We start from the raw sequence: 14,377 nt of genomic DNA on the forward strand, positions 1-14,377 counted from the left end.
GAAGCAGAGACAGGACACCTGACCCGAACTACCCACAGAGGTATTCCATAACACAGCATGTCATGCCCAGTATAGAAACTGGGTGCAGTTACCTGGAAGGCCTATATCTCTGCTCGGATTGGGCTGGGTATCGGTGGGTGGTGAGTGGTTGTATTCTCTTGCCTTCTTATTTCCCTTATCATTATTATTATTGGTGGTAGCAGTAATGGTTTTGTTAACCTTAGTTACTGGACTGTCATTACCTCAACCCGTGGGAGTTACATTCTTTTGGTTCTCCTCCCCATCTCTTCGGGAGCTGGGGGAGGAAGAAGAGGGGGAGTGAACGAGCAGCTGCATGGTTTTGGGTTGCCGGCTGGGCTTAAACCACGACTTACTCCAAACTGAAAGTTTCTCTGACCGACTTTTATGGTAACAATTTGGCGCCCGAATAGGGAAACCCAGCCATGTTTCCCACGTATCTGTGGAGTGTCTGGGACCTTCATGCCAGCATGAGGGGTTTTTCCCTGAAAGAACCACAGCTCCCCTGGCCGAGTTGGGACCTCTGTAAGACCCTGGTTTAATTTCTTTAAAAAGGCATTCTTTTTGGTCCCTTTCCATGTAAGGAGCAGTGGAACACCCTGCATGTTGGGTAAAAGGTAGTTTGGTTTTGGTGGTCTGGACTTTGGTATTTGGTAGCAGTCAGGATCATGGGTACCACTGCCTCCAAAGGGAGGATTCTGAAAAGGTCCCCCACTGGGTTGCATTTTGTAACAATTTGGGTGGAGGTCAGGATCACTGCCTCCCTAGGGGGGTTGAAGAAACACCCCTGGGTTGCATTTTGCAACACTGGAAACAAATTGGTGAACTCCTGGGTGGCTTGGTCACTTGGGAGACTTCAGAACAAAGTGGTGGACCCCTGAGGAGTTCAGTTACTCAGGTGACTCTGGTAAAATACTGTTATCAATGGTGGATGTTATTCTTGAGACGAGAAGGAAAGTGGGATGAAGTAGCTTATGCAGAAATGTTTTTCACTTTGAGATATCATCTGGAACAGCAAAAGGATTTTAGCTTTAGTTTTGCACCCCAGGACCTGTTAGTATTGTCCTTGGAGAAAGACAGTAAAATTTGCTTAAACGCTGTTGCTCTTGGTGCAGCATAGGACAGTTATGCACCAGACTTTGAGGAATGCGGAGGATCTGGATTTGATGGTAGCCGCCCAGAGAAGGGGTATTGTGAGCAATGGGGCTGAAGGTACTGACAATGAGAATTAAACACAAGCACCAGCACAGGCACCAGAGATATTAGAGGGGGCTGAAGGTTTTAGCCCTACAGCAGGGCAAACTAGAGGAAAATGAGGGGAAACTCTGATTGCGCCTTTAAGACAAGCTGTGGGCCACGATGGTCTGGTCATGATGAAGATTCCGTTCACCATTACAGATTAGAATATTTGGAAACAAGTGGCTGGTAATCATGCATCATGCTTTTGAGAGTGTTGACAGGAATATGATTATTCATATGGCTTGGACAGCGGTAATGCAACAAATAAGAGAAGGCATATGGGCAGGTACAGTGAATCTTCAAGTACCTACCCCCAATCCTAACTGAGACCCTAACCGGGACCAGGACAGGCAGGCTTTGAAACAATACGGGAGGTAGATTTTATTTGGTATTAGGAATGTGGTCCCCAGGGCAGTGAGCTGGTCTGAGCTATATAAAGTAAAGCAAGATACAAATGAATCACCGTATGGATTTGTGGAAAGATTAAAAGAGGTGATGCATAAATATACTACTATTGATCCTGAATTTGAGGAAGGAAGGAAAGGACCAATATGATTTGGGAAAGATAATGAATGTGGCCTGGGAGACCTATCGCAATTAGTCCACCACTAATTTCAGTTCCCTGAAATGGTTCAAATGGTGGTGGAAAGGGGTTTGAGTCCCTGATTATTAATATACTTAATATAATAATTCATATTGTGAGGAATGTGCGTGTGATTCGTGTCAGTAACTTAGAAAACTATTGAATTTATTTTTGCTTTTAACTGTATTTAGAGAGAAGGATGTTGTGTGGGACAGTGTCAAATGCTTTGCACAAGTCCAGGTAGATGACGCCAACTGCATTACCCTTATCCATAAATTCTGTAGCCCCATTTGTAGAAGGCCACCAAATTGGTAAGGCAGGATTTCCCCATAGTGAAGCCATGCTGGCTGTCACCAAGCACCTTGTTGTTTTTCATGTGTCTTAGCATGCCTTCCAGAAGAATGTGCTCCAAGATTTTACCAGGCACAGAGGTGAGACTGACTGGTCTGTAATTCCCCGGATCTTCCATTTTCCCCTTCTTGAAAATGGGGGTTATATTTCCCTTTTTCCAGTCGTGGGGAACTTCACCTGACTGCCATGATTTTTCAGATATGATGGACAGTGGCTTAGCAGCTTCATTCGCCAGCTCCTTCAGGACCTGCGGATGGATTCCATCAGGTTCCTTGGACTTGTGCGCATTCAGATTTTTAAGATGGTCTCAAAACAGATCCTCTCCTACAGAGGGCCCAAGGTTTTCATTCTCACAGTCCCTGCGTCTACCTTCTAAGACCTGTGTGGTGCAGTTCGAGAATTTGCCAGTGAAGACCGAGGCAAAGAAGTCATTGAGAACCTCAGCCTTCTTCAAATACTGTGTAGCCAGTTCCCCCAAGAGCTTCCTCAGGGGGCCTATGTTGTCCCTAGTCTGTTTTTTGTTTGCTATGTACCTGTAGAATCCCTTCCTGTTATCCTTAACATCTCTGGCTAGGTTTAATTCTAACTGGGCCTTAGCCTTCCTAACCTGGTCCCTAGCATCCCCGACAACATCCCTGTACTCTACCCAGGCCGCCTGTCCTTGCCTCCATTTTTTATAAGCCTCTTTTTTCCTTTGAATTTTCCTCAGCAGATCCTTATCCAACCAAGGAGGTCTCCTGGCCCTCCTGCTGCACTTCCTTCCTGTTGGGATGCAGCACTCCTGAGCTTGTAGCAGGTGATCCTTGAATATCAACCAAGAGTCTAGGGACCCTCTTCACTCCAGGGATAAATCCCATGGAACCTTACTAAGCAGGCTCCTGAAGAGGCCAAAGTCTGCTCTTTTGAAGTCCAGGGCAGTGAGCTTGTTACACGCTCTTCACACTCTCATGGGGATCTCAAATTCGACCCTCTTGTGATCGCTGCATCCAAGGCTGCCCTGGAGTACCACATTCTCAACAAGCCCTTCCTTGTTGGTGAGCACAAGTTCAAGCATGGCACCTCTCCTTGTTGGCTCCTCTATTACTTGCAGAAGGAAGCTGTCTTCCACACAATCGAGGAACCTCCTGGATTACTTGTACCATGCAGTACCATCGTTCCAACAGATGTCACCCCACAATGAGGTTTGCAACAGTGACACACACGTTGCTATAGCTAATAGCTTTATCTCTTAAAAGTCCATTTGAATCCAACCTCTCATGTGCCTGCTCTCTGCTAAGCAGAAGCGGAGTGAGAAGAGCAGTTAACGATTGGGTTAACTAACAGAGCAGAACAGCTATGTCAAAATGCTCCTTCTGGACTTCTTTAGCACACAGTGATCTTTGCAACTGTGACACACACATCATGACACCTATCGCTAACTGCTTTATCTCCTGAAACACCATTTCAATAAAACATCTCTATTGATCGCTCTCTGCTGCGCAGCAGCAGAGTAAGCACAACAGTGATGTTTGAACTCTGCTACCACATTTGAAGAGCCATTCCAGAAAGCTTCTGCTGGGCATCTTCAGCACACAGTCAGATTTGCAACTGTGACACACACATTGCTGTCACTCCCCGCTTGATCTCATAAAACTGCATTTGATTACAACCTCTCTGGTTCCCACTTTCTGCTGAGCAGCAGCAGAGTGACCAGATCAGTCAAGTTTGGACTCTGTCAACAAAGACAAGGAACCAGGCCAGAAAGCCGCTTCTGATCAGCACACATTGAGCTTTGCTACTGTGACACACACATAGCAATCACTAATTGCTTTACCTCCTAAAACTCCATTTCAATAAAACTCTCTGGTGCCTGCTCTCTGCTGAGCAGCAGCAGAGAGAAAGTTAACGTATGGAGTCTGCAAACAGAGCAGAAGAGCCAGGAGGGGAAGCTTCTTCTGAGCATTTTCAGCACTCAGCGAGCTTTGCAACTGTGACACATACGTTGCTGTTGCTCCTCACTTTCCTACCTCAAAGTAAAACTGAATCCAGCATCTCCTGTGCCTGCTCGCTGTGAGCAGCAGCAGAGTGAGTAGAGCAGTGAAGATTGGACTCTGCTAAAACAGCAGAAGACCATGGAGGGAAAGTTCCTGCTGATCATATTCAGCACACAGTGAGCTTTGCAACTGTGACGCACATTGCTGACACGCCTCACTTTCCTGCAGCAAAGTCCATTTTAATCCAACCTCTACAATGCCTGCTCTTGTTTGAGCAGCAGCAGAGTGAGTATAGCACTAACGTTTGGTCTCTGATAACACAGTCAAAGAGCCAGGAGTGAAAGATGCTGCTGGGCATCTTCAGCACACAGTCAGATTTGCAACAGTGACACACACATCGCTGTCACTCTTCACTTCATCTCACAAAACAGTGTTTGAATCTAACCTCTCAGGTTTTCGGTCTCTGTGAGCAGCAGCAGAGCGAGTAGAACAGTGAAATCTGCACTCTGCTACGACAGTTGAATAGCCAGGCCAGAAAGCTGCTTTTGAGAAGCACACAGTGAGGTTTGCAACAGTGACGCACACACTGCTATAGCTAACAGCTTTATCTCTTAAAAGTCCATTTGAATCTATCCTCTCCGGTGCCCACACTCTGCTGAGCAGCAGAAGAGTGAGCAGAACAGTGAAGTTTGGACTTTGCTACTGCAGCCGAAGAGCCAGGCCGGAAAGCTTCTCTTGGTCATCTTCACCACACAGTCAGATTTGCAACTGTGACACACACATTGCTATAGCTAATCACTTTATCACCTGAAACTCCATTTGAATAAGACCTCTTGGTTGCCCGCTCTCTGCTGAGCAGCAGCAGAGTGAGAAGAAAGGTAATGTTTGGCCTCTGCAAACAGAACAGTAGAGCCAGGAGGGAAAGCTTCTTCCGGGCATCTTCAGCACACAGTCAGATTTGCAACTATGACACATATATTGCTATTGCTAATGGTTTTATCTCCTAACAGTCCAATCCAATCCAAACTCTCCAGTGCCCCATCTCTGCTGAGCAGCAGCAGAGTGAGTAGAGCAGTAAAGTTTCGATTCTGCTAACAGAGGCAAAGAGCTTGGTCAAAAAGTTCCTTCAGCACACAGACAGATTTGCAACTGTGACACACACATTGCTATCGCTAGCTAACATCTCCTAAAACCGCATTTAAATAAAAATGATACTGCGCCTGCTCTCTGCTAAGCAGCAGCAGAGTGAGAAGAGCAGTAACGTGTGGCCTCTGCAAAAAGAGCCGAAGAAACAGGAGGGAAAGCTTCTGGGCATCTTCAGCACACATTGATGTCTCTTCTCACTTCTTCTCCTAAAACTGCATTTGAATCCAATCGCTCTCGTTCCCGCTCTCTGCTGAGCAGTAGCAGAGTGATCAGAACAATGAAGTTTGGACTCTGCTACCACTGTTGAAGAGCAAGGCCAGAAAGCTGCTCCAGGGCATCTGGAACACACAGTGAGCTTTGCAACTGGGACACACACATTGCTGTCACTTCTTATATTCCTACCTCTAAGTAAAACTGAATCCAACATCTCCTGTGCCCTCAGTCTGTGAGCAGCAGCAGGGTGAGTAGAGCAGCGAAGTTTGGACTCTGCTATAACAGCAGAAGTACCAGGAGGGAAAGCTCCACCTGGTCATATTCAGCACACAGTCAGATTTGCAACAGTGACACACACATTGCTGTCTCTCCTCACTTTCCTAACTCAAAGGTCATTTGAATCCAACATCTCCGGTGCCTTGTGTCGGCTGAGAAAAACAAAGTAGAGCTCGAACTTTTGAACTCTGCTCCCACAGGAAAAGAGCCAGGTTTGAAAGATGTTGCTGGTCATATTCACCACACCGTGAGCTTTGCTAGCGTGACACTTACATGCTGTCTCTCCTCACTTTCCTACCTCAAAGTCCATTTGAATTCAACAACTCCGGTGCCTGCTCTCGGCTGAGCAGAGCAGAGTAGACCACGAGCATTTGATCTCTGCTCCTAGAGCCAAACAGCCGTATTTGAATGATCTGGCTGGGCATCTCCAGCACACACTGAGCTTTGCAACGGTGACACACAGATTGTTATCTCTCCTCACTTTCATTCCTCAAAGTCCATTTTAATCCAACATCTCCGGTGCCCTGTCTCATCTGAGAACAGCATAGTAGTGCGCGAACATTTTGACTCTGCTCTCAAAGCCAAAGAGCCAGGTTTGAATGATCTGTCTGGGCATCTGCAGCACACAGTGAGCTTTGCAAGCGTGACACACGCATTGCTGTCACTTCTCATTTTCCTACTGCAAAGTCCATTTGAACCCAATATCACCAGTGCCTTGTATCGGCTGAGCACAGCAGAGTAAAGCACAAACGTTTGAACTCAGCTCCCAGAACCAAAGAGCCAGGAGTGAATGATCTCTGTCGCTATATTCAGCACAGAGTGAGAGTTGCAAGGGTGACACACACATTGCTGTCTCTCCTCACTTTCCTACCTCAGAGTGCAGGTTTGAAAAGCCAGGTTTGAAAGATGTTGCTGGGCGTCTTCAGTACAGAGTGAGCTTTGAGAGGGTGTCACTCACATGCTGTCTCTACTCACTTATTTTTTCCCAGAAAAAGGAAGAAGGCAAGAAGATGGAATCTCTGGTGAGCATCCCGCTGAGGAAATTGTCTTGGATTTTGGTGTCTGAGAAGTTGAATTGTGAGAAACAGTCTCTAGGTTCAGGCAGACCTTGGTCAGACACAGAAGTGAAGCAGGTATTTACTTAACGTTTGTGTGAAAACGAGCTTCCTGGCAAGTATCCAGAACTTTGATTTGTTTTTTCCTATCCTGTCTGCATGTTCCCTCCCTTTTCCTACGTTTTCCCATTGGGTGGTGACTCCAAGCTTTACAGCGTATCTGACATGTATAACCTATGTGCTAACTGTCCCGCCTCTGGTCACACCTTCCCTTATTCTATTTTGTATGCCTCTTTCTCTCCTTTTATGGTTCAATTTCATAATTCTCTGGCAGACAGGTTGTACCCAAAATTACTGTTTAACTACAGAACCAGTTTGCACCAGCTAAGTTTCATATGTCGTACAAAGATAGCATTCTTTTTAACCAAAGAGTGTGTCTGTTTAAGTCATCGTATTTCAAAACCTTTGTTTCATTTCCTTAGTAACTTAGCCCCGGCCCCACTATTGCAAAGTCTTAATATTGCAAAGCCCCATCCCCGATATTGTGAAAACATCACTGTTTCTCTCACAGAATGTACGCAGGTGAACTCTTCTTTCCGTGTTTGTCCCCTGCCCTGAGAAAAAAATCTGGAAAACACGCAAATCTGTTCCACTGCCTGAGAACGTAAATTTTCTGTTAAGGATCCCAAAGGAAATAGAGAAAATGTGAAAAAGGAAGAACCGTACAAAAATTCCAGTGACAGCACGGTTACCAGAACAGAGGAAGGGAAGAAGATCAAAGCACCCAAGAAGCAGAAACTTGTCCATGAGGTCCTCTTGGAACTGGGTGTAAATGATGTGCCCTACCTGCTGGAGGACGAAGTGAAGAGCTTGATGAAAAAGGGATGTTTGAAATGGCTCTGCTGGGTTAAAGCTCCACGTAAAGGAAGTAAATTGCTTTGGAATGGTGGTGGCTCATATAGCGCTGCTGTCATCAGAAGCTTATGTATATGATGTGCTGCTCAGCTAAAGGCACTTGCTACCTCTGATTACTGTTCTCTTTGCATGCTAGACTCTAAGACTTGACAATCAGATATCTAGAGAAACAAGAAAGAGAGAAATTGGCAAACAGCTTGGAGTCATTCACCTTTCAGACCCAGGTAAGAGAGGGATATCAAGAAATGAGAAGGACAGGAGAGCAGGTAGAAGTGTCTTTTTTGACCAAAAAGAATGCCTTTTTAAAGAAATTAAACCAGGGTCTTACAGAGGTCCCAACTCGGCCCGTGCTTTACAGACCCAGGATGCTCGGTCTGTGTCTCGGTTACACCCAGTATCATGCAATTAGGCAACTTTGTTGCGTTTCAGACACAAACATTCACTCTGTCTCTACACCAACCAGTTCCCTCAAGGATGCCTGGAATTACGGCGAGAGGAACACACCGGCCTTCCCACCCAACCGAACGATACTTACAGTCCGTTGTTCTCGTCCGGGCCTTCGCGCACAAGAATGACGGGTATTTTATACTGCAGTTTTCCGGGAGCTCGATTTCCTTGGTTATTGCCTCTCTGTTCGTTGATCTCTTGAGACTACCCGAGACTACAACTCCCGAGCCACAATTTGTAGGGGCGCCCCTCGTAAGAGCTACAGTCCCAAGCAGCCACACAGAGATCACGTCGGGGTCACAAATTTTGTTATAAAAACTTGCCACAGACGTGAATTTGTCTGATTAATTTTATTTACAATTGATTAGTATTGAGAGGCAATAAGCAAGCAGCGCTCGGTGCGCCGGGGAGTCTCCGCTCCACCTACGACGCACACCTACTCCCAAAGATTCTCTCTTTTTATACTCTTTTGTGTCTGGTATACGTGTCCTTTCACATATTGTAAAGTGTCCTTTTATGGTATGATCCGAGTCTGCGCCAGTCTGCTGCTAGAGGCCTTTATCTTCCTTCCTTGAAGATTGTTGAATCGAAGGTCTCAAATCTTCCTGTTTTGTGACTTCTACACAATAGGTGTCAAGCCTTGTTTACATTACCGGATATCTGCAGTTAGCATCAGGCTTAGCATCAGCATATCTATACGTCCGTGCTTGAGGTTACAACCTCGCATACGCATGTGTTACTTTAAAGTTTATCTTGGTTATAGAGTTAAATGCAAAAATAAATTCAATAGTTTTCTAAGTTACTGACACGAATCACACGCACATTCCTCACAATATGAATTATTATATTAAGTATATTAATAATCAGGGACTCAAACCCCTTTCCACCACCATTTGAACCATTTCAGGGAACTGAAATTAGTGGTGGACTAATTGCGATAGGTCTCCCAGGCCACATTCATTATCTTTCCCAAATCATATTGGTCCTTTCCTTCCTTCCTCAAATTCAGGATCAATAGTAGTATATTTATGCATCACCTCTTTTAATCTTTCCACAAATCCATACGGTGATTCATTTGTATCTTGCTTTACTTTATATAGCTCAGACCAGCTCACTGCCCTGGGGACCACATTCCTAATACCAAATAAAATCTACCTCCCGTATTGTTTCAAAGCCTGCCTGTCCTGGTCCCGGTTAGGGTCTCAGTTAGGATTGGGGGTAGGTACTTGAAGATTCACTGTACCTGCCCATATGCCTTCTCTTATTTGTTGCATTACCGCTGTCCAAGCCATATGAATAATCATATTCCTGTCAACACTCTCAAAAGCATGATGCATGATTACCAGCCACTTGTTTCCAAATATTCTAATCTGTAATGGTGAACGGAATCTTCATCATGACCAGACCATCGTGGCCCACAGCTTGTCTTAAAGGCGCAATCAGAGTTTCCCCTCATTTTCCTCTAGTTTGCCCTGCTGTAGGGCTAAAACCTTCAGCCCCCTCTAATATCTCTGGTGCCTGTGCTGGTGCTTGTGTTTAATTCTCATTGTCAGTACCTTCAGCCCCATTGCTCACAATACCCCTTCTCTGGGCGGCTACCATCAAATCCAGATCCTCCGCATTCCTCAAAGTCTGGTGCATAACTGTCCTATGCTGCACCAAGAGCAACAGCGTTTAAGCAAATTTTACTGTCTTTCTCCAAGGACAATACTAACAGGTCCTGGGGTGCAAAACTAAAGCTAAAATCCTTTTGCTGTTCCAGATGATATCTATCTCAAAGTGAAAAACATTTCTGCATAAGCTACTTCATCCCACTTTCCTTCTCGTCTCAAGAATAACATCCACCATTGATAACAGTATTTTACCAGAGTCACCTGAGTAACTGAACTCCTCAGGTGTCCACCACTTTGTTCTGAAGTCTCCCAAGTGACCAAGCCACCCAGGAGTTCACCAATTTGTTTCCAGTGTTGCAAAATGCAACCCAGTGGGTATTTCTTCAAACACCCCTAGGGAGGCAGTGATCCTGACCTCCACCCAAATTGTTACAAAATGCAACCCAGTGGGGGACCTTTTCAGAATCCTCCCTTTGGAGGCAGTGGTACCCATGATCCTGACTGCTACCAAATACCAAAGTCCAGACCACCAAAACCAAACTACCTTTTACCCAACATGCAGGGTGTTCCGCTGCTCCTTACATGGAAAGGGACCAAAAAGAATGCCTTTTTAAAGAAATTAAACCAGGGTCTTACAGAGGTCCCAACTCGGCCCGGGGAGCTGTGGTTCTTTCAGGGAAAACCCCCTCATGCTGGCATGAAGGTCCCAGACACTCCACAGATACGTGGGTCAGTCCAGTAACTAAGGTTAACAAAACCATTACTGCTACCTCCAATAATAATAATGATAAGGGAAATAAGAAGGAAAGAGAATACAACCACTCACCACCCACCGATACCCAGCCCAATCCGAGCAGAGATATAGGCCTTCCAGGTAACTGCACACAGTTTCTATACTGGGCATGACATGCTGTGTTATGGAATACCTCTGTGGGTAGTTCGGGTCAGGTGTCCTGTCTCTGCTTCCTCCCAGCTTCCCCTCCTCCCTGGCAGAGCATGAGGCTCAGAAAGTCCTTGGTCAGAGTAAACATTACTTAGCAACAGCTGAAAACATTAGTGTCATTAGTGTTGTTCCCAGGCTGAAAGTCAAAAACACAGCACTGCACAAGCTACTAAGAAGGAGAAAAATGACTGCTACTGCTGAACCCAGGACAGTTCATATTACCGTGTAAAACTTTTGGTGTGGTGCTAACTTTAGTCATCATTAGTTACTGCTTAGTTTCCCATTGCTACAATAACTAAATTGCTGTTTATATTAAACTCACACCAGAAGAATAATAGGTGAAAGTTCCACATAATTTCTCTGAAGAAATAACTCTGAAGTTCTGAAGTTGACTTAAACTTCCAGAAGCTAGCCGGCTTAAATGCTACAGTTTCATATATCTTCTATTCTATTTCCTTGCCGTAGGAGATTTCACATTTGCCATAAAATCTGAAGCAGTCAGAAACTCATACGACTCAGGAAAAGGTCTTACAACATGAGACATTCTGCCTGTGGAAAAAAAAAAAAAAAATAGAATTGGTGCAATGTAACACGGATCTGGTTGTACCAAACATTGCTTAAAGTAAACCAGTTTCTCAAAGTGAGGTGTGCCTTTGGAGCAGTGAATACTATGTTGACCTCAATTGCTCAATATTTGTGAAGCTAAACATGCAATTTCAGAAACTTTGAGCCATGATCTAGCAACAGGCTCCAGCTATATAATCTTTATAGCATTTCCACAGGCCCTTACTTTATAGAGATGTTTACTACTTGAAACTAAAAAAATTATTTCACTTTGAGGATACTGAAGATGATGAAAATTCCTCCAGATTATCAAAGCTGTGTTTCCGAAGCTCTATTCAACCAATGCAAGCAGCTCTTTGAGAAGTAACAGATATGGAGCATTTGCCAGATTAACCTTTCTCTGTTCAGAAGACACATTCAGTTGAGCTGCATGTGACTTGAGAGATCTTTTAGTGTTCAGAACAACAATAACAAAACAACTACATATACACAACAAAATGCAAGTGCCAACCCCTTGGGAGGAAGAAGTATCACAGCGACTCACACTGTAAAATTTGTTTAAATGAACTTTCTGAAATTACTTTTTAGTTCCTCTCCCTTTCTGTAGATAGATTGTAAATGTGCATACTTGGAACCTCCACAGCATAGCTGTACTTGGCTGGACAAATTATCTATACACATTACTCATTGTTGATTGAGTAAGCACCCACAAAACTCCAGTATCCATTTCCTAAAATTTTTTTGTACTAATTGTTGAAAGGAACATACTGAATAAATTGAAGATTTCTTTTTTCCCCATGAGAACAGCAAGAGATACAAAAGGGCTTTTGATCTGTAAAGGAAGTTTTGTTAAAATATAGAAGATCTGAAACTCCTTGGCCATGATAGATAGAATTGAAAGTTTTGAAATTTTCCTTTCTTATTCATTTTTTCTTTGAAGAATAGTTTTTTTCATTTCAGGGGCTTCTTTCTTTGTTTTTGTTTGGTGGGTTTTTGTTTTTTTTTTTTTTGTGGGTTCTTTTTCTAGATGAGGTTTCAGAGCTCAGATTGAGCTGACCTAACGGCTTGCTTACACTAATGGAGGCTATTTCACCCTTTAGTCCTAGACTGATTACAGTTATTATCTGATCCCTATGTGAGCTAGTACAGCAGAGAAATAAGCTGCTGCTTTGTTGTTGATGATGTTGGGTTTTGTTTTTTTCCCCCTTGGATAGGTTAATTTTCCATTAGTGTAATTAGCTAAGGGACAAGAATACAATCTGGGCTTGCATAAGAAAAATGCATAATCATTCTGTGGTTTTAGTGATGCAAAATTGACTGGCTTTCTTGCTTATTCAAGATTCAACAGACTGAAATTATGTAATATTAGCCCAAAAGAAAAAGCAAAACCAAACAAACAAAGCCCCTATAAAAATATTTTTGAGCACTGTTTGAGAAGTGCTGGAATGCTGTATCTTGACAATTGTGTTCTGAAATAAGCCATAAACTGTGTGCTGTGTGCTGACCTGTATGACACCTAATAAGATTTGGAATTGTGGTCCTTCAAATTCCTCTTTTTCTGTCATCAGTGTGTGTAAAGAAACATTCATGCACACTGGGTTTCTTTTGTATTCTCCTTTCCTTTTGTGTGTGTATTTGTGTGCATCTGTGTGTGTGTGTATGCATGTGTGAGCGTGTATGTGCATGTGTCTGTGCATGTGCGCATGACATGTGTGATGTGTGTATGACGTGTCTGCGACACGTGTGTGACACGCATGTGGTATATGTCACGTGTGTGTTGTGTGACACATGCGACCTGTGTGATGTTTATTATGTGACATGTGTGACACGTGTGTGACAGGTGATGTTTATGATGCTACAAGTGTGACAGGTGTGATGCGTGTGACGTGCCTTATATTTATGACATGTGTGATGTGACACTTGTATAACATCTGTGAAATACTGGTGACGTGTGACGTGTCTGGCATTTGTGATACATGTGATATGTGACATGTGTGTGACATGTGTGACATGGTTATATGTGTGACACATGACAGGTGTGACGTGTGTCACACGTGACGTGTATGTTGTGTATATGATGTGTGACATGTGCAGTACTACGGTACTAGTTTGGACACAGGATGGCAGCAGCACTACCAAAAAAAATCCCAAACAGCATGCTTTTCTCCCCAAAAAATTCTGCTAATTCCACCCCCCCCCAGCCTTGCAGACCCAGAATCTGAGGGTCTGGAGTATTTTTGGGGCACCACAGTGTGATGAGCATCATGAAAAGTCTTCAACAAGTCACCCAAAAAAACAGAAGTCCCAAATTGTATTTCTACATGTTAAAAAAAACCCTAAAACCCAAAAAACCACATAATCAAAAACCTACCAATGAAACAAAACAAAGCATTTTACAGTAAAAAATAAAGTCTGTTTCTTCTGAACTGCTGAACTCTTACAAACAGGTTTTTAACTCTTTTGTTGCAAAACTATTTTCTCACTGTCATTTAACAGGTAACCACACAGACACTTCTTTCAGGAAAACTAAAAGAAGCTTTGCATAGGCGTAACATGCTCCGCAATGGACCTTATGTCGAGCATTTGTCTTTAAATCTTTCATGGAAAAAAACAGAGAAAGAAAGTGGGCACGCTCTTTATGGCATCTTTAAATCCCATACTACAAGCACCTTAGGAAAAACGCAGACACGCATCATAGACATACTTTGCATCACAGACCATGATGGATTTGGATTCTTCCTTCTGTTTTGTCCTTCCATGGCAAAAGAAAGGGTGACCATGGTGGCAGTTGACATCCATCTGGGACAGGGAAAACATACCCCAAAACCAAAACTTTTATCATCAAGCTGGGTGGGCTCCTGTCCTGGGTTCAGCAGTAGCAGTCATTTTTCTCCTTCTTAGTAGCTGGTGCAGTGCTGTGTTTTCAACTTTAGTCCGAGAACAATGCTGATAACACCGATGGTTTTAGTAGTTGCTAAGTAATGTTTACTCTGATAAAGAACTTTTCAGTCTCATGCTCTGCCAGTGAGGAGGGGCACAGG

At 43.9% G+C, this 14,377-nt stretch overlaps 1 long non-coding RNA gene across 1 annotated transcript; it reads left to right on the forward strand.

Annotated features, from left to right (window-relative positions):
• On the forward strand, positions 1 to 8,154 carry LOC136022305 (uncharacterized). The gene is made up of 3 exons (XR_010616120.1): positions 1 to 140; positions 6,789 to 6,932; positions 7,426 to 8,154. It is a non-coding gene; the product is annotated as an uncharacterized LOC136022305 (long non-coding RNA).
• Positions 8,155 to 14,377: the final 6,223 nt, after the last annotated feature.

Source organism: Lathamus discolor, chromosome 15 (assembly GCF_037157495.1).
Source record: "Lathamus discolor isolate bLatDis1 chromosome 15, bLatDis1.hap1, whole genome shotgun sequence".
NCBI lineage: Eukaryota > Metazoa > Chordata > Aves > Psittaciformes > Psittacidae > Lathamus > Lathamus discolor.